The 22,484-nt window shown below is 41.0% G+C and overlaps 1 protein-coding gene across 4 annotated transcripts in view; it reads right to left on the bottom strand.

Annotated features, from left to right (window-relative positions):
* The window catches only part of taok1a (TAO kinase 1a), a 179,049-nt gene extending 157,891 nt beyond the window's left edge, over positions 1 to 21,158 (bottom strand). For 2 of the 4 annotated variants that reach the window (XM_070857086.1, XM_070857085.1), the window contains exon 1: positions 20,637 to 20,785. The gene's annotated coding sequence lies outside the window, so the exon portion shown is untranslated. Of the gene's footprint in view, positions 1 to 20,246; positions 20,314 to 20,636; positions 20,786 to 20,818 lie in introns of those variants that run through there. The other 2 variants (XM_070857084.1, XM_070857089.1) reach the window with 2 other exon arrangements.
* Positions 21,159 to 22,484: the final 1,326 nt, after the last annotated feature.

Genomic DNA, 22,484 nt, shown 5'->3' with positions numbered 1-22,484 from the left:
AGCATCTCAAAAATTACAGAATGAATTAGACAAAATATCTAAGTGGGTAGAACAAAGGCAGATGAAATGTACTGCAGACAAATGTAAAGTGCTATACATAAGATGTAAAAATAGGCAAAACACGTACTTCATGAATGGTGATTAAGTAACGAAGAATTAAACTGATCGAGATCTAGGAGTCTTAAATTCAATGCTGTACATGTCCAACTAATGCAGGTCAGCAACCAACAAAGGCACTAGGAAGTTGAGTTAGATAGCCAAAACAATAGACTACAAGCTCAAATAGATAACTATCAAACTTTATACAACTCTGATTAGACCACATCTTGAATACTGCATCCAATTCTGCCAGTCATAAAATGAGACATTCCAAAGCTGCAGGTAGTGCAGAGAAGAGTTACAAGGCTCATCGCCAGCATCAGGAGTCTGAGTTACTAGGAAAAACCAGAGAAATTTGGGCTTTCTAGCCTAGAAAGAAGATGGCAGAAGTGATCTTAGAGGTATACAAAATTATTAAAGGGATAGAAAGTTAACCTGAAATATTACTTCAAATTAAACTGCACAAGTAAAATTATGGGACATGGGTTTAAGCTAATGAAAGGTAATTTTAAGATTAATAGAAGGAAATTCTTCTTCACTCAAAATGTGATCGTGTGGAATAACCTTCCAGATAATACTGGTGGAGACATGAATTCTGGAAACATTTAAGGAACAAGTGGATGCTACAATGGGACAGGGCAGTATTAGGTTCTTGCTGAATGAAGGAAATTAGATGGCCTTCCTCATCAAAATTATTTTAGGATCTTCTGAAAAGCACACATACCACAGTTGTGTCCTGCATGTTCTCAGGTACACAGTTGCTTCTTTTAATAAAGAAACCCACTTTCATGCATGAAGCATTTTTTTTATAATTGCAAACAATGTGAGGAATGTCAATAATGGGAAATGGTTCTACCAAGTCAATATCAAACACCCAGGGATCTGTGCCTCTTTGTTTTCCATTTATCTGTAAATGATTTGGTCATAGGCACAGCAGGAATGATAATCAAAGTTTGTTGATTATACCAAATTAGGACAGGCAAACTGCAAGGAAGAGTGCAGGAGGACATAGATAATTTAGTAGAGTCAGCAGGTGCAGAGAAATGTGAAAAAGTATATTTTGTGAATAAACATAGTAAAAGGAAATTTCAAAGTCTGTTAATTTAAGTTAATGGATCATTTGTTTTTTTACTGAAAAAATTGACTTCGAATTGGAAGTAGACGGCAATATTCTAAACAGGATGGTGGAACTGAGGGACATCGAGTTACAGATAAATAGATCTTTGAAAGTCAGAGTGCAGATAGAAAAGATATTTAAAAAGCAGATGGATTCATATACAGGAGCACTGAACATGAAAGCAAGGAAATGGTTTACTTTGTACAAGACATGGGTTGGGCCACAGTTGGTGTATCGCATGCATTTCTGGGCACCCATTATAAGGATCTTTCAGGCATGGAAATGAGAAGGAAAAAAAAAAATCAGTAAAATTATACCAGGAATTAGAAGTCACAGTAATGAAAATGGCTCGAAAAATGCACCTTTCTTCACTGGAGAACATTATAAGATGATCTCAGAGGTTTGAGAGACAGTATAAATTATGAAAGATATATTGTGTATGCGTGAGTGGGAGGAAAAAGGAAGAATATATAAACGGTTGTGGCTCTCATCTCAAGACTCGATTTCTCCTGCTTCCAATCCTCTGCTGCCCATGTACTCTCACAGCAAGTCCTGCGTGCCCATCACATCCAACATTCTCACCAATATACAATGGTTTCCTGTCCCCCAATGCATTGAATTTAAAATTCTAGTCTTCAAATCCCTCCATGGCCTTGCACTAGCTACCACTGAAACCTCCTGAAATATTATCTCCTCTACCATACGTTGCAGTGCTCCAACTCCCTCCCTTCGCACAACCACTGATGGCAGAGCATACAGCTACTAGTTTCACTCCCCAGAACTCTCTCCCTAAACCCCTTCCACTTTTGTCTACATCTTTAAACCCTTTTCAGCTAAGCTTTCAGTCACCTCTCCACATTCTCTCGCATTAAGCTTGCTGTTCGCTCCTGTCTTCCTTATATCTATATATTTTTCTATCTCCGCGCCCCCCCCCCCACCCATAAATCAGTTTGGCATTTTCTACACCATAGGCACACGTTGTTGTTACAATGGCAAAATGAATAGGCTTAGGAGCAGATCATCATAGACAGCCCCTCGAAATCGAGGAAGACTTCCACTCTAAAAGTGAGTTCTCAGGTGGCTGTACAATCCAATGCGGGAATTACAGTCTCCAACAGGTGGGGCAGACATAGGTTAAAGGATAGGGTGGGTGGGGAGCCTGGTTTGCCACACGCGCCTTCCACTGACTGCGCTTGGTTGCTGTGCGCTCTTAGCGACGAGACTCGAGGTGCTCAGCACCCACCTGATGCTCTTCCTCCACTTTGGGCGGTCTTGGGCCAGGGATTCCCAGGTGCTGGTGGGGATGAGACACTTAATCAGGGAAGCTTTGAGGGTGTCCTTGGAGCGTTTCCTCTGCTCACCTGGGGCTCATTTGCCGTGTAGGAGTTCTGAGTAGAGCACTTGCTTCGGGAGTCTCGTGTCAGGCATGCGGACGATGTGTCCCCGCCCAACGGAGCTGGTCGAGTGTGGTCAGTGCTTCGATGCTGGGGATGTTGGCCTGAGTGAGAACACGGATGTTGGTGCATCTATCTTCCCAGTGGATTTGCAGGGTCTTGCGGAGGCAGTGCTGGTGGTACTTCTCCAGCGCTTTGAGGTCTCTGCTGTATATAGTCCACGTGTCTGAGTCATATAGGAGGGCGGGTATCACTGCTGCCCTGTAGACCATAAGCTTAGTGCCAGATTTGAGGTCCTGGTCCCCTTTGGTCGACCCGGCGTCTCTTCGGTCCACCTGGAACCGGCGACTTGGCGTCCCTTCAGCCCACCTGGAACCGGCGACTTGGCATCCCTTTCGGCCTGTTTAGAATTCGTGACACGTGGTGCGGATAATGGTGGCGGCCTTCCTGTCCTCTCCAGCGGCTCACCAAGAAGCAAGATGGAGCGGGGTGCAGCCAACAAAAGCGAACAGGGCCCCAGTGGCTCCCACCCTCACCCTCCACACCTCGGGTCCCTCACCACCTCTCCTGAAGGCACTGCCAAGCTTACAGCTTACATCTCACGGTAGACAACTAGAGCAGATAGCACCAACTCAATGGGACAAGTGACCTCTTTCAGGAAGTGAGGTGAGAAAATTAGTGATAAAAAAATATGTACACATGGATGTTTAATCAAAGCGGTGATTGTTGGACAAATAAAATGCAGGTATAACTTATGTAACAGATTTTACAGCGGTTTCAAAATAAGAATCATAATTAATTTTCAGCATTACCGAGCATCCATCTCTGACAGATGAGAAATATACCATAAAACATGATTATGTCCAGAAAAGTTTCTAAATCACAAGACAGAATTAAACCCAAAAACGGCATTTCCGCAGACCAACTGTATTCCTAAATTCCCACATCACTTAACTACAAGGATTTTCTTTTATTCCTTGAATGTTTTAATGTTAGTGTAATTTCATGACTATAATCCTAACAAATGTTTGTTTATAAATATACTGTACATATACATCTTTTATAATTCAAAGCCAACATTTACTAAAATATTTACTAAAATGATTCACCACTTGGTCCAGGTACTGGAGGATGTCTGGAGCCCATGGAACTACATCCCAGCAAGGAGTCATTGTCTTTAGGTTAAGTACTGAGAAGAACATTAGAGAAAATATTGCCACTGAAAAAATTGGTCTGCATAGTTTCAAGATAAATACAATTCTCATTGTTACACAGTCAAAACAATTCTGATAGTTTTGCATATGCATCAATATCTATTCAGTGAAGGATATGCATGTACACAATGCATTGTTAAAATATGACAAGGACCATCATTTGGAGTAGGTGCAGACAATTGTGGCACCTAGCTTTGATGGAGAAATGGGATCAAATTATTTGAGCAACGGGAGTTCACAAATATCGATCAAATGCAACATTCTCCAGCACAACTAAAAAATAAATTAAGATTACTATTCTTTGTAATTATACACCCCAAAAAATTGATGTCTTGGCTGAATATCACTTCTCTCGCCCCCTTCCCTCCAGAACTACACCATATGGATCTACGTTACCTGCCATTTTAACATAACCCAGATGAATCAGCATTTCCCAACTTTTAATAAAACGCACGCACACACTGCATTAAGTTAAATTAGAAAAATATATACAATTTGTGTCTGTAAGGAAAATGAAAACTTTTATATCAAGCTTGAGCATGTGTGTCACGTGCATTTGTATCTCACCCACCCTAATTTCCATTATGGAGTGTTCCCTCTCCCAGTTGAAGAAATATGATTATACTTTAAGAATATCTTATAATTTGAAAGCTTAAACTGTATTTAGTGAAGCAGCTGGAGAGATGTATGGAAGTAATGTTGTAAACTAAAAATGAAGTGCCTTTTCATGTAGCTCATTCCTATATTCCTTATTCAATAATTTGACCACAATTTCAATTAATTTGGAATCCCACAGAATTTCAATCTTCAACATCACAGAAGCTCAGTGAGTGACTATAACCCGGAGTTACTTCATAAAACTACCATATGTTATAATGAGGTGTGTGCTATAATGAGAATGTTTATTTATGGTTTCTCTTATTACAGAGCAGTCATAAGCAATGAATTACATTTGTGGTTTTGGCAAGGTTCACATATCTACTTTCGACATGGGAAAATATTTTACAGATCCCTACCCAGCGACCTCTGCCAAGTGCGCATGCGGACATTATGCGCTGCTGCGCTGTTCCCTTCCCCCAAAGTTGAATAAAGTGCCGCCCCTCACCATTAAGGCTCTCTTATGAATAATGGCCTTTGCGAGATAAAGCACAGCAAACCACCAGTGCAACTGGAGCCATATCCTAGCAAGGACAAAGCACTTTCAGAAAAGGAGGAAGGAAGAAAATGGTAATTTTTTGTGCTCATCAAAGCAAAGGAAGTTAGCACTGGAGAAAAGAATATTCTCTCATTTGAAGCACCCCGTGTCAGCATCAAGTATACCCTCATCAGGCAACAGCACAGCTAGATGAAAATAAAGCTTCCCTATGCTAACATTCTCAGATGCTGCACCACCATTTTACAATTCCCTGTTCCTACACCAGCCATGGCTGTGGTTACACAGCGCCAATTTTATGGGCCCACTTCAACTTCGATCTGGGTTGTGACAGCTCAATTTCGCTTAGGACTCCCACAGCCAACAGATGTTTTTCCAATTGGAGCCGAGCTGTATTCAAGCCCCAAGGGAAAACGCCTTTTGCTAGCCATTGCACCACACAACTTTACTTATAAATTTAATAAAGGGTAACCAGCTTTTAGTTACAATGGGCCCAAGTTTCCACATGATTTGCGCCTGATTTTTAGGAGCAACTGGTGGAGAACGGACTATCTTAGAAATCGCAATTCTCCACATTTTTTTTTCTGCAGTTCTCGTCAGGTAGAAACAGTTCCACTTTGGAACAGAATTTATTCTTCAAAAGGGGGCGTGTCCGGCCACTGACGCCTGATTTGAAAGTTTCCACAGTGAAAACGTACTCCAAACTAAAGTAGAATGGAGCAAGTGAAGATTTTTGTAGAACTGAAAAAACCTGTTCTACACATTAAAAAATCAGGCGCAGGTTACAAATTAGGCGTCCAGAACAAGGTGGGGGGGGCGGGGGGAGGGAAGTCATTAAATTCTATAATAAATCCTTATTTATACTTATACAAATATTATACAAATAAATCCAACCTGAATAAATATTTATAAGCAAAGAAAAGATTAAATAAACCATCTTCCTACCTGTGTGAAAGTGCTTCAGGCAGGCTTTTCGGGACCGAAGGCTGAACGGGCCGGCTCGAGACTTCGGGCAGGGCCCGTCCCCAGCACCAGATTTACAGGTAGATGGCGTTGGGTTGGGTCGCGGAGGGGGGGGGGAAGAGAGAGAGAGAGAGAGAGGGAGGGGGGGAGGGAGAGAGAGAGGGGGGAGGGAGAGAGAGGGGGAGGGAGAGGGAGGGGGGGAGGGAGAGGGACGGGGAGAGGGAGGTCAGGTCATATCCAGTCCGGGAGCGGGAGTTGGGTCCAGTGGGGGGGGGGGGGGGGGGGGGTCGGGGGTCGGGTCGGTCCACTGTGGGGGGGGGGGGGGCGCGGGTCGGGTTGGGTCCAGTCGGGGGGGGGGGGGGGGCGGGGAGCGGGAACAGGAGCGGGGGTCGGGTCAGGTCCAGTCGGGGAGCGGGAACAGGAGCGCGGGTCGGGTCGGGTCCAGTCGGGGGGCGCGGGGAGCGGGAACAGGAGCGCGGGTCGGGTCGGGTCGGGTCCAGTCGGGGTGGCGGGAACAGGAGCGTGGGTCGGGTCAGTCGGGGGGGGGGGGGGAGCGGGTGTCGGGTCTGGTCCGGAGGCAGGAGGGGGAGCGGGTGTCGGATCTGGTCGGGGGGGGGGGGGGAGCAGGAGCTGGCCGTGGGATGAGCCTTATTCACGCAGCCCCAGTGAGGCCATTCAGCCAGGGCTCGGGGCTGCGTGCTTCGGGCCCCTCCCACACAGTTCGGCGCCTGGAGCTACTGCACTTGCGTGCCCACTGTAGCGCGCATGTGCAGAGGTCCCGGCACTGTTTTCAGCGCAGGGACCTGGCTACGCCCCCCCACAGCTCTTGCTGGCTGCACCGAGGGCCAGAGGACCTGTAGGTAGGTGGAGAATACCGAGGATTTTTTTAGGCGCACTTTGTGGCGCGAAAAACGGCGTCCAGGTCGGGACTGCGCCGTTCTAGGCGCATGTGGAAACTTGGGCCCAATGAGTATAATATGTCAGCAATAGAAGAAATGGCAAATTCCATGGGAAAATACTGAAAGTTCCTCACTGATGAAAAAAAGTCTTCTAGTTTATCTTATTGTATTTTTAGTTCAGCATCTTCTGTGGATCCTGTTGTGAAGACTTCATCCGGCAGCTATATCAACAGGACTGTAAGTTGTCAGTTTTTGATTTAATACTTGCAATTTCTTTATTGGTGTTAATTCTCTACTGAATTATCTCTGCAATTTCTATGAAAACAAAGAACAATCTCTGATGATGGCAAAGGATAATTTAGAATATGTCCTCTAAAATCCAGATGCAAAACTTTGCACTTGTGAAATTGGTCCTTTCCATTTTGTTTCACAAGCCAAAAGGATATTGCTTGTTCAGCCCTCCATTCTCCACCCAAGGGAAAGAGATAGCCACCAGAAATATGGCTCCATAGTAAGACAGCAGATACAAATGAAGTACAGCTGTGCATCCACACCCTAGCCAGCTCTAAGTTTCTAGTTCATGCTGATCCCTGAAGGATACAAGGAAAAGCTTTACAGGAAATAGTGACAAGCCCTCCAAGGTCTTCATGAAAGTTTTTTTTCACCCATCGAGCAATTAAAAATCATTTAGATCATTCCACTTACTGAAACTTCATTACACTTGTTTTGGCAATTTCATTTGAATAGTACAAAACAGACTAATGTATTAAACACCCATTAGATTTGTGCATGCAAGTTTATCTATATTTCTAAATTTCTATAGTTTAATGCTGTTGTTGCTTCTCGGTCTTATTTCACCTTCAATGATAGGAATAACTGATTAGCAAACTGATTAGTAATTTATTATAATATTCAAAATCAGAAATTAATTAAAAAACAAATTCTTAGTAGTTCTAAAATGTCAGTAATTTTGCACTTCCCGATCTCTATACTCATTTCCATTGTCTTCCCTACTTTCCTATTTCTTCAGCCATCTTCACTTTGGAAATTATTAGCCCCTCAATTTTTTTTACGATAAATGTTAAACAAATCTGCATAATTACTTAATTTACCCACTATACACATCGGGTCATGTACAGTTTATAATCGAATTAATGCTGCTAGTTTAAGAACATTGCATCTGTTCAGTCAGTAAGCCACTTGTCTAATAAGGCACTCTGCCATGTTTTAAAGTAACTGCAATACAATACATTAGGAATATGAAGAACTTCAGACAAGTGAAATTTATGCCTCGATGAAGCACTGACTATGCAGGACTGCAACATTGGGGAACTGTGCATTCAAACAATATACTGTACTAAGAAATCAAATAAAATGAGAACTGAGTTAGTGAGGTTCTTTTGTCTGCAACTCATTGACCAAGACTTAGCAGAAAAATCTTCAACCCTGTAATGGATAAGATGCTGTGCACATTACCAGGTACCAGTCTCAGCTACATTACACCAAAAGGTACTGTTGCCAGACGACAGTAATCGAGTTAAGAGCATCAACCTTTGGATCTCTGACTGCAATAGTAAAACAATTATTTTGATCACATGACACCTTTCTATGTCTACAAAATAAATAAAGTTAAAAAAACCTTCGAAGTATCAGTCCTCTGGTATATCTCATTCTTATAAACCCATTTTAACTCTAGATCCTCAGCTGTTAATTTGCAGGTTATACTTTATCCAACATAATGGACAATTCATTGTATCGTGCATCTCATGATATGCAAAACGCTTTTCTCTGGAGGACTATTGCAATGCATAGATTTGATCTTCTGACTAACGTTCCTGACATCTGATCTTCCAGTTGCAATATACATGTATGGACTACAGATGAAGACTTGATTCTGATGCCGTGTGCTCAAATCGGCTGCCAACACTCATGGCATGGGCTTAGACATGAAGAATGCTAAGGAGAGATAACGGAGAGCTGCTGACAGCACCCATAAAACCATATCCCAGTGAGATTCAGCAGCTCCGGAAAAGAAGAGGTGAAATTGTTGGAAACAAAGAAGTTCACTCAAAAGTGATTTTGTTTCTTAAAATTCCATGACCCTGGAAGCATGTAGCAGCTAAACAGCGAGGGGCCACCATCATACAGCAACGAGCTGAGACGTTTTGACAATGGATTAGAGGAAGAGGCGATGTTCAATTATTTTTATCATTTAAATTTGTTCCTCTCCCATTGGCAAAGAACCCTGACTCTTAGCTGATCACACATCAAACACCTCCTCAGTCCTTACTAACCAACAATGGCATATGCTATCGAGATGTTCATAAGAAACCCTTTGTCCTCTGTATTTTCTGAGAGACTAGTGGGAAGAAAAATTGATAATGTTGATGATGTTGCACTGACAATAGTCATGTCAGTCAAATAGTGCTTCCCTCCTGACTGAAGGATATGTGACACTAATTTTTTGTAACAAACTACTTTTAAAAAATGTTAAGATAAGGAAAAATAAGCTTATTATTATTTTGCAGCAATCATTGATACCTTAAGACAATTGAGAATGCAACTCCTTTCCCCCGCTCCAGATTTCTCCCCTTCCTTTCTCTCCTGAAGGTCCTAACTTTTGCTGGAATATATTTCCACAAGTGCATGCAGCCCTCCATTACCTCATGCAAGTGAGCATTCTTTGTGTGTGAACCTAAATAAGTGTGAATCAAAAGGCTACCTGACTGTGGAGAGCATCAAAGTCCAATTTACCCAAGAACCATGCAAGCACACTTTCCAGGAGGGGGAGGGGGGGGGGGTCACTGGTGAGCAATAATGCAGAAAATCTGGATGATTTTTCCTCTTGAAAGCCCGAGGGAAGAGAGGTAAATTATATTACCTCAAATGGTGTCCTGAAAAAGTCCAGCTAAAGCAACCCAGGGAGTGAATCAAACTGGGGAGCTTCTGGTCTAATATATATATATATATAGTATATAGATATATATTTATATATATGGTTTAGTGATGAGTTTGTCCATCAATGTCGATGATGACAGCCTATGATTCATCTCCAATTTAACAAAAATTGTGGGTTCTCATATGACTGCAAAGTCCAATTTTTCGAGGAATGTTTTCCCACACACGGGACATCAAATATCAGATTGACCAAGGGGGTTATATTTCCTTTGGGCTCTCTTTCTTTGGCTGGCTGGATATGACTTGCTTCAGGCATTGATAGCCCAATGACCCAACAAAGCTTGAACACACTTTAGTCATCAACATAGGCGGTCCCTCGAAGAGGATGACTTACTTCCACACCAAAAAAGGACGAGTTCACAGGTGCCCCGAATGAAGGACCCGAACTACATCCTCAAGGGTGGAAGATGCTTGTGCGTGTATTTTTTTTTAATTGCACACCAGCCACCACACAGGCTTGACAGAGCTAGGTCCAGTGGCAAGGATTACCCAAGACGACTGGAGACCAACTCTGCTGCATGGATCTAATGCGCACACATATCGCTGTGTGGACTGGCCCGTGCTGCCCCTGGGCCCCTAACACATGTCTTCCCTAGGCCCCGATCACATCCCTCCAGTCTCTCGCTGCTCCTTCACCCCGATCTCGCCGCTCCTGCTGTGTCTGCCCATGCTCCAATCACCGACCTGGACCCTGATGACGTCACTCCTCGCTGCCGTCGCCCTCCCGCACCAGCCTGCGCTGCTTCCCGGAGCGGTGTGCCGCTAAGCTGCTCCTGGGCCGCCTACCTCTGCTCCTTCTATGGCCCCGACCCGCCGCCGGTGCTCTCACGCAGGTCGGGGCCTCCCTGTTTATTACACCAGTAGACCATTGAAACAGACATGAAGATAATTTGAATTATAAACATTTTTCAGTGTTTATAAAGTGATCGGTGAAACTTTTACTGTGTTTGTCCCGTCCCTCGATGAAGCAATTTGTTAAAGTTCTTCATTTACCATGTTTCACAAGAATTAAACATCTGTGCTATGTAGAAAGCTTTCTCCTGCAAAAAAATATTGAACTGTTCTTGTCTGCTATAGTCACAGTCAACATGTAGCAGCATTCAATACAAATGGAGCATTTGCCAGACTGCAAACCTTCCATTTGTACACAATGGGCTGATTTTGTTTTTCTCGAGCAGTTAGACCACTATCTTCTGCACTAGATTCTGCCTTTTACTGCAGATGAGTATGTTAACAGGCAGTACCAACAGCTTTTAAAAACAAACTGTACAAAAAATATATATTCCCAACGGGATTGTAACAGTTTAAACATTTTGTAAACTGTAGCTTGTACTGCTTTGCAGCTGTTACTGGCTCTCATCATAATCCTTGCAGCCTAATCAGCCTCCTTCTGCTCCTCCCTTTCCTCAAAAAAGTAATGCAAACACCAGACTGTGATATTAGAAATTTTGAAACTTTGGAACAATTTAATATAATCTGTAAACAGTTCCATTTTCTCCATACTAATGATAAATCATTTCAGCCAAATTAACAGCAACCTAGAATTCAGCACAGAGAACTACTTGTATTTATATAGCACCTTTAACATAGTGAAATGTACCAAGGTGCTTCACAGGAGTATTATAAGATTAAAAAATTGACACCGAGCCACATAAGTAGAAATTAGCGCAGGTGACCAAAAGCTTGATCCAAGAGGTATGTGTTAAGGAGCGTCTTGAAGAAGGAAAGAAAGGTAGAAAGGTGGAGAGGTTTAGGCAGGGCGCTCGAGAGCTTGGAGCCTAGGCAATAGAAGGCACGGCCACCAATGGTGGAGCAATTATAATCAGGGATGCTCAAGAGGGCAGAATTAGAGAAAACAATAAAACTCAAGAGTTAAAGTGCAGCAATTCCAGTAACATAGCTGATTTATGAATGACATGCACAAATATGACCTGGTATAAACAATACTGCTAAAAGAAAAAAAAAACACTGCATTCTAACCTGACATTTGGACAAGGACTGATCCCAAGGCCATGTCAATGGAGATGTTGCCACAAATACTGTACTTAAAGAAAGTTAAATGGTTTTATTATGAGTGACTACACAAAAATGTCAGTGTCAAAAGCTACATTTGTGACCTTGGCATTTAATATTTCTGGGCACCAATACTAGTTCTAGAATATTAACCAAAATGATTAATAAAAAAAATTTCTAGCCTAAATGATTTTTTTAAAACTGGGAGAGATTTGAAAAGTCATGTCTGGCACATGATGCAGTTGGTAATTACAAATATTGGGAGTACTGTATTCTCAATTGAAGATGACTAAACTCTGAGCTTTTTTTGATGCATAATCCAGCATCCACCGAAACAAATACGATACACAAACATTTTGAAATAAAAATAAAAATGATAATCTACACTTGTAAATTGTTAACTATTTTACCCATGTTACACAAAGTCCACTGCATCATAATCTAATGGTACCACAGCCTAGCTTGATATTTCCACAAAAAGGTGTGTTAATACATTACACAACTACCTATTTTATTTTAAACATTAAAACATGTCTGACTCTAATTAAATAATTCACATAAGACAATTTAGTAAGCTTTATTCTTCCTTGTAATAGCTATAGTCTGCAAACACACCGAATAGGCCACCCCCAAATGGGCAACACACAAAACAGTGTTATACAGAAGCAACATCAACAAGCTGATCGCCAGTTCCATATTTATAAAAAGCATCAACTCGGAACTCATTGTCCACAGGCAACAAGCAAATCCAGGGTTTTCCATTTAGAAATATTCTCTAGACTATGGAAAAGGATAAACTGATTCTTTAAACTTTTTTTTAAAAAGAAAGTTATTTTCACTTGTGACCAGGGAATACCGTTAAAATAATGAACTTCAAAAATAATTATAAGGATATCACTCAATCAGCCTTGCAGTAAACCAATTGTTGGGCTTACTTCAAAAGAAATGATCACATGTTGAAGTCCCAAAACTACCCAACACTTGAGCATTAATTCCAACAGACCTCAAAGAGCAATGACACTATGGGAAATGAGATCAAGCACAATTGGGCAACAGCATAGGTCGTGTTATTCCACTGCTGGAAAAGTTGTGGGAAAAAATAATTTAGCTCAACAGCTTTCTCAACTAAAGGAAGCATGTGGGTGAGGAAAGAGAATATAAAGTAATACACCTTTTTAAAACTACAGTTGTGCACCATGAGATACACTTCTATATTCATCACAGCTCAATTCACTTAATTATATTTTGTTTTCTTCAAAAGATTTGCTAACTTGAACAATTTCACAATATTTTGTATGCACCACCACAATAACATAATTGTCCACCACTTCACATGAAGTCAATAAAGATAGTTCAAGCAGCAGACATGATCCAGAAGTGAGAAAAGTTACTGTAATGCAGTTGAGAAATTGGAGTACTGTATTAGCTTGTTAAATATAAAAACTTATGAACATACTATACACTGTTTGCAATCATAAAACAAAAACATATAAATTCATTACATTCTCACATTTATAAGAACATAAGAATTAGGAACAACAGTAGGTCATACGGCTCCTCGATACTGCTCCGCCTTTCAATATCATAGCTGATCTTCGACCTCAACTCCACTTTCCTGCTCTCTCCCCATATCCCTGATTCCTTTGGAGTCCAAAAATATATCTCGGCCTTGAAATACTGAACGACTAAGCATCCACAGCTCTTTGGGGCAGAGAATTCCAAAAATTCACAACCCTCTGAGTGAAGGAATTCCTCCTCATCTGAGTTTTAAAAGGCCGACCCCTTATCCTGAGACTATAACCCCTAGTTCTAGATTCTCCAGCCTGAGGAAACAATCTCTCAGCATCGATCCTGTCAATCCCCCTCGGTATTTGGTATCTTTAATGTAAAAAAAAAAGGCCTACAGCACTTTACAAAATAAAAATTGAGTGCATGAACACACCCTAGGCCAAGAGAAATTATTAGGGGTGACCAAAACTTTGGTTGAAAAGATAGGTTTAAAGACGGTTTTTAAAATGAGAAAAAATAAAGAATTTGAATTTATTAGTGCCCTTCATGTCAAAGGAATATTCCAAAAGTACTGCACAGCCAATTAATTACTTTTTTGATGTGAAGTTAGTTGTTTCATAGGCAAGTGCAGCACTGCAAGTCCCACAAACAGCACTGAAACGAATGACCATATTCATCTGTTTTTGGTGGTGTTTAAGGGTTGACCAGAAAAGTGGACAAATTATCTGCTCCTCTTTGGAAAAAGTGCCACTGGATCTTTTGCATATACAGAGCTTTGGTTTAACATCTCATCTGAAAAACAGACGAGAGAACAAACTTTGTTTTGTGATTGACAGCAAGACTGACCATTAACAGAGTGTGCCACGGTTTCCTGTTTGTAAGTGCTGCCCTTTTGTCCATTAGACTGAGGAGATGGAAGCCTTAAGCTCCACCCTAGAGTTGTACTCTACAGATAGTTTGCAGAGATTGTCTTGTGAGTTCAGGGAGTTGAAAAGGTGCCATGGGATACGTTCACCTGAAAAGGCAAATGGAGCTTTGGTTTAACATCTCAAATGAAAGACAACGCTTCCAGCTATGCAGCACTCCATCAGTCTTGCAATTAAGCGTTAGCCTAGATTAATTATGTGCTCATGTCCCGGAGTGGGGCTTGAATCCACAACCTTCTGACTCAGGCAAAAGTGCTACCATTGAGCTAAGGGGAAATGAGAGAAGTAGAGACATTGTTCCAGAAAGTAGTGTCGAAGCAGCTGAAGGCTCTGCCACCAATGGATGAAGTAAAGAAGAAGTGCACAAAAAACCTAAATCAGAGTGCCGAAGCGGGTGAAAGACTGGAGAATGTTGCAGAGGTAGAGTGGGAAGAGGCCATGGAGCGAATTGAAGATAAGGATGAGGATTCTGAGAAACAAGTAGCAAAAGTAGGTCAGTGAAGACAGGAGTGATAGACAAGCTGGGCAAATTTTCGACATGTTAGAATTTATGGAGTGGAGGGTGGGAAGCCAGCAACGAGAGCTTTGGAGCAGTTGAGTCGAGAGATCACAAAAGCACCAATAAATGGTTTCAGCAGTAGTACATATCCTGCAACATGGCTAATAAGCCAATACCCAAGAGCAAGCAGACCATAGGGTCACGGCAAGATGGAAAGTGGTAGTACCAGACCAAAAGCAAGCAGAAGTGTGGGAAGCAAGTGCAAAGGTCCAGAGAGTGGAGAGCCTGAGGATGCTACTGGAGTCCTGGGGAGGTGGTGATTGGGCAGGAAGGCAGAAGGACTGGAAGGGAAGGATTTGGTGAGCCAGAAACAGACCATTCAATCCAATCTGTCTTTGTTCATCCCCCACATGAGCAGTAGCCCTAATCCCGTGTGCTCTCTTACCAGATCTCTATCCCCCTTTCCTTCAACCACCTATCTAACCTATTGTTAAAAATTGACATGCTCTGCTTCAATTGCTAACTCCTGTAGTGCATTCCATAGCCTTACAGCTCCCTGCATTATCTCCTACAATCACCCACTCTGCATCCTGTCTCAGCCCTGCACTACTGTTCACTCTTGAATTTGGTTAAGTTGGTAGGAATGGTCATTGTGGCTGAAAGGAAGCAGAATTCTTCTAGTATATATCCAATGTTTCTATTATAAAAAAACCCAGAAAACTTTCACAGTAAAAACAATGAATTAATCAGGAAGCTAAACCTTAGAGTTACAAATGTACAGATAGATGCAAGAAATAAATAACTGTAGATTTACAAGATAAAACTTAATATTGGTGGTCATTTTAATTTTTCAGTGTGCTTACTCTATATTTCATAGTATCAACCAAATACTAACTTTCCCCATTTCTACTTTGTAAGTCAACACAGAGAGCATTATCTCAAACGCAACTTTGAAGTCTCAATAATTCATAATCTGGTCCAATTTTCACCGAGTTGCACATTCTTAAAAGTATTGCTCAGCTTCACATTGAAGTTTTACCCTGCTACTAAGCCAAATGGAGTCCAATGCCACCATCGTCCTAATGTTAAAGTGCATTATGTCACAATGCAGCTTCTAACCTGAATATGCCTCAAGCATTAAAGAAGACATTGCAATCTATTCCCTGTGCACACCTATTGTAAGGCAAAGGCCCAAATTCCACAATACAAACACGGACTACATTTTGTGCAAGCATATCCACAAAATAAGCACCCAAATTGTAACACGTGCTACAAAGAAGCAGAAACAAAGCATACAAATTTGGTTTGAAAAAAAATGTATCTTATGCACAAATATTGTTTGTAAATGTCAGAAGTCAAACACAACATGAAAAATGCTTCAAAATTCATGACCTCTTGCTTTTAAGTCTTTTGACAAGCAAAAGAATTCCACGAGAATCCATTCAACCAAGGATGCACAAATAGTTTTGACCTTGGTAAAAATTATCACACAATTGACAAGTTTTTTTTAAAGTTAACAAAACATCCCCCCCCCCCCCAAAGTAATGTTTATTTTTGTCCTTTTCTCTCCTGAAAATATGGATTTTGCTGGTGTACAGTTCCAAGGCAGTGGCAGCACAAGTGGTCATTCTTCTTGCATAAGTATGTCGGCAAGCTAGTCAACTGTGACGAGCATCATTACCAAGCCTGTTCATATCTTCATCCAACACCCACATATGCACATCTTCCAGCAACAGTTGCTGCATAGCAGTTAGGGGAAAGCCTTGCTGATTTTTCCCCCTCCCTAAACGGGGAGTGCTGAAACAAATATTACCCCTGCTGAAATCAGCTAACTCATCACAGACCAGTAATTGAACCTTTGACCTTTAAGCATGTATAGCTTAATGCTGCAATTGGTAGTGCCTTTATCAACCAGCCATCAAAGAACCTCTAGGCTAATAAATATAACCGAGAAGCAAAGGTGAATTAAGAAAACTAAAAGAAGAAAAATGACTTGCATTTATATAGCGCCTTTCATAACTACCGGACGTCTCAAAAGCGTTTTACAGCCAATGAAGAACTTTTGGATTGTAATCACTGTAGTAATGTGAGAAACGCAGTAGTCAATTTGCGCACAGCAAACTCCCACAAACAGCAACGTAATAATGACCAGATAATCTGTTTTATGTTGTGTTGATTGAGGGATAAATATTGGTCAGGACACCGGGGATAACTCCCATGCTCTTCTTTGAAATAGTGCCATGGGATCTTTTACTTCCACCCAAGGGGGCAGACGGGGCCTCGGTTTAACATCTCATTCGAAAGATGGCACCTCCAACAGTGTGGCACTCCCTCAGCACTGCAATGGAGTGTCAGCCTAGATTTATGTGCTCAAGTTCCTGGAGTGGGACTTGAACCCACAACCTTCTGATCTGAGGCGAATATGCTACCCATAGAGCCACAACTGACACAAGAAGGGGTAAAAGGTTAAAAATCTAAAAGAATAAAAACAAAATAATCAAAACACTTAAGACAGCAATCTGGAAAGCCACAAGAGGAAGAAAAACTGTTTTCCATCTAGTCCAGTTAATTTGGAATCAGCGCAGACAATTTCCTATTCCCCTTGAAATACATTTTTATTTTATAGAATATTTACCAATTCCTCATTAACTACAATGCAGTGAATGTTCAAAAAAATAAAACATGAGAAACTTTCTGGTCAAGGTCAAATGTTATTGTTTATTTTGATATTAAGATTATATGCTTTCTCTTCTGAAATTGTTTTAAACAGCACACGCTTCAATTCGAACTATACTACTGCAATTAGTGATGGGAATTTGACATTTCTGAAAGATCACACACCCAAGGCTTGAAATTAAGCCTTGCAGAATCACTGGACAGCAATTCACTGGGCTTCAGTAATAGAAACTAAAAAAAACTGCACCTTAATGTAGCTATTTACTGCAGGCAATTTGCATAATAAAAATTGCAAATAAGCTTCTCAAAACTGAGGTATAGTACATACCTCATATGCAGTAAAAACATATTAGTATTTGCATTCGCTATTCTATCAAACCAGGGTGCACTTCCACTGATCCATTGTTAAATATACTGGTCCTGGTCTAGTGGGTCTCTGATCATTTTGAGCTCTGCACATCATAGGATTTTGTAATATGACACAATCAACTTATTTGCTTGTTAATCTTTCTTCCTTCTCTCCCCATGAATATATGATAATCAACAGAAATTATGAAATGATTTGATATAATGGAACTTTGAAAAAACTAGCCCACCCCCTATTGCAAACTTTGTAGTATTAGAAGACTTTGATGAGAACTTCATATTCATAGGGATATATATTTTTTAATCTGCTAGGCAACCACAACTTTGCAACTGCTGTGACATTTGAGACAGAAATTTTTAAGATCTAAAATGGTCATTATCAAAATTAATTATTTGGAAAACTTGTTATGCAGCATCCTCTATTCAATGAGTAAATGTATTTTTTATCCAAACATAGTTTATCTTTTGGAATATACATATTTTTGAAGATTTTTAAAGAGATTTAGCATTTGCTAGCATTTACATCAAAACTGGTATCTTATGACAAATGGAGTGGTTTGAATTTGAGCAATGACTTTAGGAAGGAAGATTCACAATATTAAATAACCCTGTATACCCCTCACAATAAATGAGGGAAGAAAAACAGAATAGCTTGCACATGCATAAAAAAATCCTATCTAGAATTGTAGAATTTAACCCACACACAGGTTAGCATGAATCTGAATTCACAAATGTCATTAATTTACAGATTATAGAACATTCCTTCAATGTATTGCAATGGATTCAATTTAGAATTGACCCATGTTAAATTATCAACACATTTTCCTTTTTAATAAAGATACAATATTGCTTAAAAGCTGCAAGTTAACTCATTAAACCCCACTCGTAAATTCTAAATTCATGTGTTGTTCAATTGTAAATACCATGAAATATTGTATGCTGGTTCCATTGCTTTAACTGTCACACCCACAATTTTTACAAGTGATAGAAATTCTTCCTTGCTCCAATTTCCAGGTTATAAAACAATGATGGTGTAACCTGTATACCGTAATTCACAGCATGTTTTCCATGAGCTTAAAGGTAATCAATTACACAGTAAGTTTAATGATTGACTTTGCACAATACAAACTTGCACCTGCAGTCAAGATCTATGCGTACAAAAAAGGAAAAACTGGACCAATGACAACCTCATTGAATAAAGCCATATTTAGAAATATCATGGCAGTTAACTAATTTAAAGGCTTAGATAACAGCAAAGCTTAAGCATTTTATAACTAGCATCTGAACTCTTCCATCAGAACACTTTGTTTTTTTCACTCCCAGATATCTATTATTCACTGTATACACATGCTAGTTTTCACTCATTTCCTGCTACCATGGATAACTGTGGTTTTGGGAGCTTGCATGCAAGATTAAATTCATCAACCCACCAGAATGTCATCGTCATTCTACTTATCACAGCCTGCACAAACACTTTACAGGCTCAGAGGGTGAAAAACATCTCAATACTAATCAGCTGGTACCAACAAAACATTCACTATCGTATTACTTCCTCAAAATCTTAGAATTCGTACATATATATATTGATTAAAAAGATGCTTGTGTATGTCAAAAAGCCTGGAATGCAATTACTACCTATTGTTTTATTTAGTATAGTCAATGTTTTTCCTCAAAATAGATTAAAGTTAATAAAAATGTACAGAGAATTTATGCCAGTTTATATTTATAAAAATGCATAGCCCTTCCTAACTGTTCTGCTCCAAGTTAGATCCCCTCCCCATCTCCTTAAACAATAAGAATTTAAACATAGACCAACTTTTTATAGTCAATCACTTTTTCATACACTTGACATTAAAACAATACACACTTGACATTAAAACAATACTAACTACTCGAGGTCAACTTACAAGTTTGACCACAATAAACTATCCTTCATCTAACCAATAATATATTAGCTTACCATTAATATTATATTAGTCCAGTATAAATATTTTCACAAATACTTTGTTCTGCCTATAATATTTGCAGTTTATATAGTCTGACAATTAATATATTTACAAATATCCAGGCCTAGGATACATTTTCTTTATAAAATATCAGCAATGTACAAGTTAAAGTCAGCTTATGACAGTCATCCCTTTTGTTTATGCTACTCAAAACAATGGCTGCAGTTCATTAAAATTACATTAAAGAATTTTACACTCCAAATTCAGACATCAAAATCATATGAAAGTGTGGCTACCCCATTTCATAGAGCATGATTACCCCCATGTTTACTGGGGTTTTAAAATCGTTACCAATGTAACGCAGTATTCATCGACACTTATAAATAACAGGACAGGACAGAACTGTCCCCCCCCCCCCACAAAAAAAAAACAGGACGAATCTCTCATTTACATGGATCCAAAAAAAGAGGGAGGGGATCCAGAAAACCTTCTCAAAACGATCGTAAACACCAACCTTGGAAAATATTGTCACGACTCTTTGCAGGTTTGTAAACACTCGAAACTTAATATTTTACAGCGCAGATCCCAAGTGAGAATGGTAGGTAGGTTTTTTTTTCGGTGTGTGGTTAAAAACAACAGATTATGCCCTTCCAATAAAGCCTTTCTTTATCCTTCTAATGTTTTTTTTTCCCTCTCTGACAAACAGACATGACGGATGTACGCAAGCCCGTAGCAGCATTGCAGTCAGAGCAGAGAGAAGGAATTTGGGGCAGCGGAATCCTGATTATTTTTTTCTGTCTGTCTTCTGATCAAAACACACAATTGGTGAAGGAGGAGAATTTATAAAAGGAAGGTGTGGGGGGGGGGGGTGAAATTATACATATATAATAATTCCCACACTCACCGACTCGGGTAACGCGGCTGCCCTTCGCCAAATCCCCAGCTCGAGAAAAAAAAAATTTAATGTCAGAAGTGGAGCAAAAACTCCTCCCAATTTTGTTTTTCCTCCTCTCGCTCCCCAGTCCACACACACACACGCTCAAGATGGCGGAAGTGAAGGGACCGGGGCTATGCGCACACATTTACCTCAGAGACTCGGCCCCCTCCGACCGCCACCGGCCGCTTCCAGCATCCGCCCGGCCTGGCCCGGCCCGACCCCGCACCTCTGCCTCCCTCCACCGGCCACCGGCCACCGGAGACACTCGGGGCAGCTCGGCACTGTCCGTGCTCGGCAGGGATTTCTATTTTTTTTATATATAGATATCTATATATATATATATATATATATATTAAGTGGTTTCGGTAACGCTGTCGTGCTTTTTCTTTTTAAAAAAAAAAAATAATGATTCTTGAGGGGTTTTTGATTAGTGTGTGTTTTTTTGGCTTCTCCCCGTCTCCGTGTCGCTCCAACCGCAGCCCAACGGGAAGCCCCGCAAATCCCGTGCACCCGCCCCGCTCGCTCCCATCGCGAGATCTCTCGCTCCCTCCTCCTCCCAGCTGGAGCACACAGTGCAACTTTCACTGCAACTTCAGTCCTTGTGTACTGCAGGGAGCTTTTTTATTGGGCGGGTCTTCCTCCTTTCTCCCCCAGCTGGAGTATATATATATATATATATATATATAGAGTGCAACTTTAGTCCTTGCCTACTGCAGGGAGGGTTTTTTGTCCATTTTGGGGGGGGGGGTCGTCTTCCTCCTCCAGCTGGAGTATAGAGTGCAACTTTAGTCCTTCTCTACTGCAGGGAGGGTTTTTTGTTCATTTTGGGGGGGGGGTTGTCTTCCTCCCCCAGCTGGAGTATATAGAGTGCAACTTTAGTCCTTCTCTACTGCAGGGAGGTTTTTTTATTAATTGGGAGGGTCTTCTTCCTCCCCCAGCTGGAGTATATAGAGTGCAACCTTAGTCCTTCTTACTGCAGGGAGGTTTTTTTTTAAATTGGGAGTGTCTTCTTCCTCCCCCAGCTGGCGTACAGAGTGCAACTTTAGTCCTTTCCAATCTCATGGAGATTTTTTTTTAAATTGGGAGGGTCTCCCTCCTCATTCAGCTGGAGCATAGAGTGCAACTCTCACTGCAACTTTAGTCCTTCCCTGCTGTAGGGAGGCTTTTTTTTTTAAATTGGGAGGGTCTCCCCGGAGGGTTCCCCCACACCCAGCTCCAGCATAGAGTGCAACTTTACTCCTTTTCTACTTCATGGAGATTTTTCTTTTAAAACTGGGAGGGTCTCCCTCCTCATTCAGTTGGAGTACAGAGTGCAACTTTCACTGCAACGTTCGTCCTCATTTCCTACTTCAGGGAGCATGTGGAAGGGTCAAATTACTCTGTGTTACTGATAGCAACTTTTATGACAATCCTACTTGAAACTAATCTCATAGCTTCTTGTTCTGTGTGTGTGTGGGGCGAGGGTTATTTTCTCTTGATTCCTTAAGGTACTAGCCTAGAAACTGGAGCAAATTCCATTGGCAACATGAGCATTCTTGTGTTCAGGCCAGGCAGTGAGTGTCAGTAGGCTATATAAGAGGCATCAAATCACATCCATCACCCAACAGATCTAGCAGTGGTCAGCAAATACATACTAGGGAGTGGAAATCCTAGCTCAGTTTTTCCTCCTTCCTAGCCCCCACTGCTGAGGCCAATTGCAGTATCCACCCACTGTCCAGCTGAGAGCAGACAACTCGGTGCTGACAGGTCCCACTCAAGAGATTAATATGCAAAGTTAAAGCACATGGGATTGGGGATAGTGTGCTGACGTGGATT

Source organism: Pristiophorus japonicus, chromosome 16 (genome assembly GCF_044704955.1).
Source record: "Pristiophorus japonicus isolate sPriJap1 chromosome 16, sPriJap1.hap1, whole genome shotgun sequence".
Classification (NCBI taxonomy): Eukaryota; Metazoa; Chordata; class Chondrichthyes; family Pristiophoridae; genus Pristiophorus; species Pristiophorus japonicus.
This window is presented reverse-complemented; position numbering and strand designations above follow the sequence as displayed.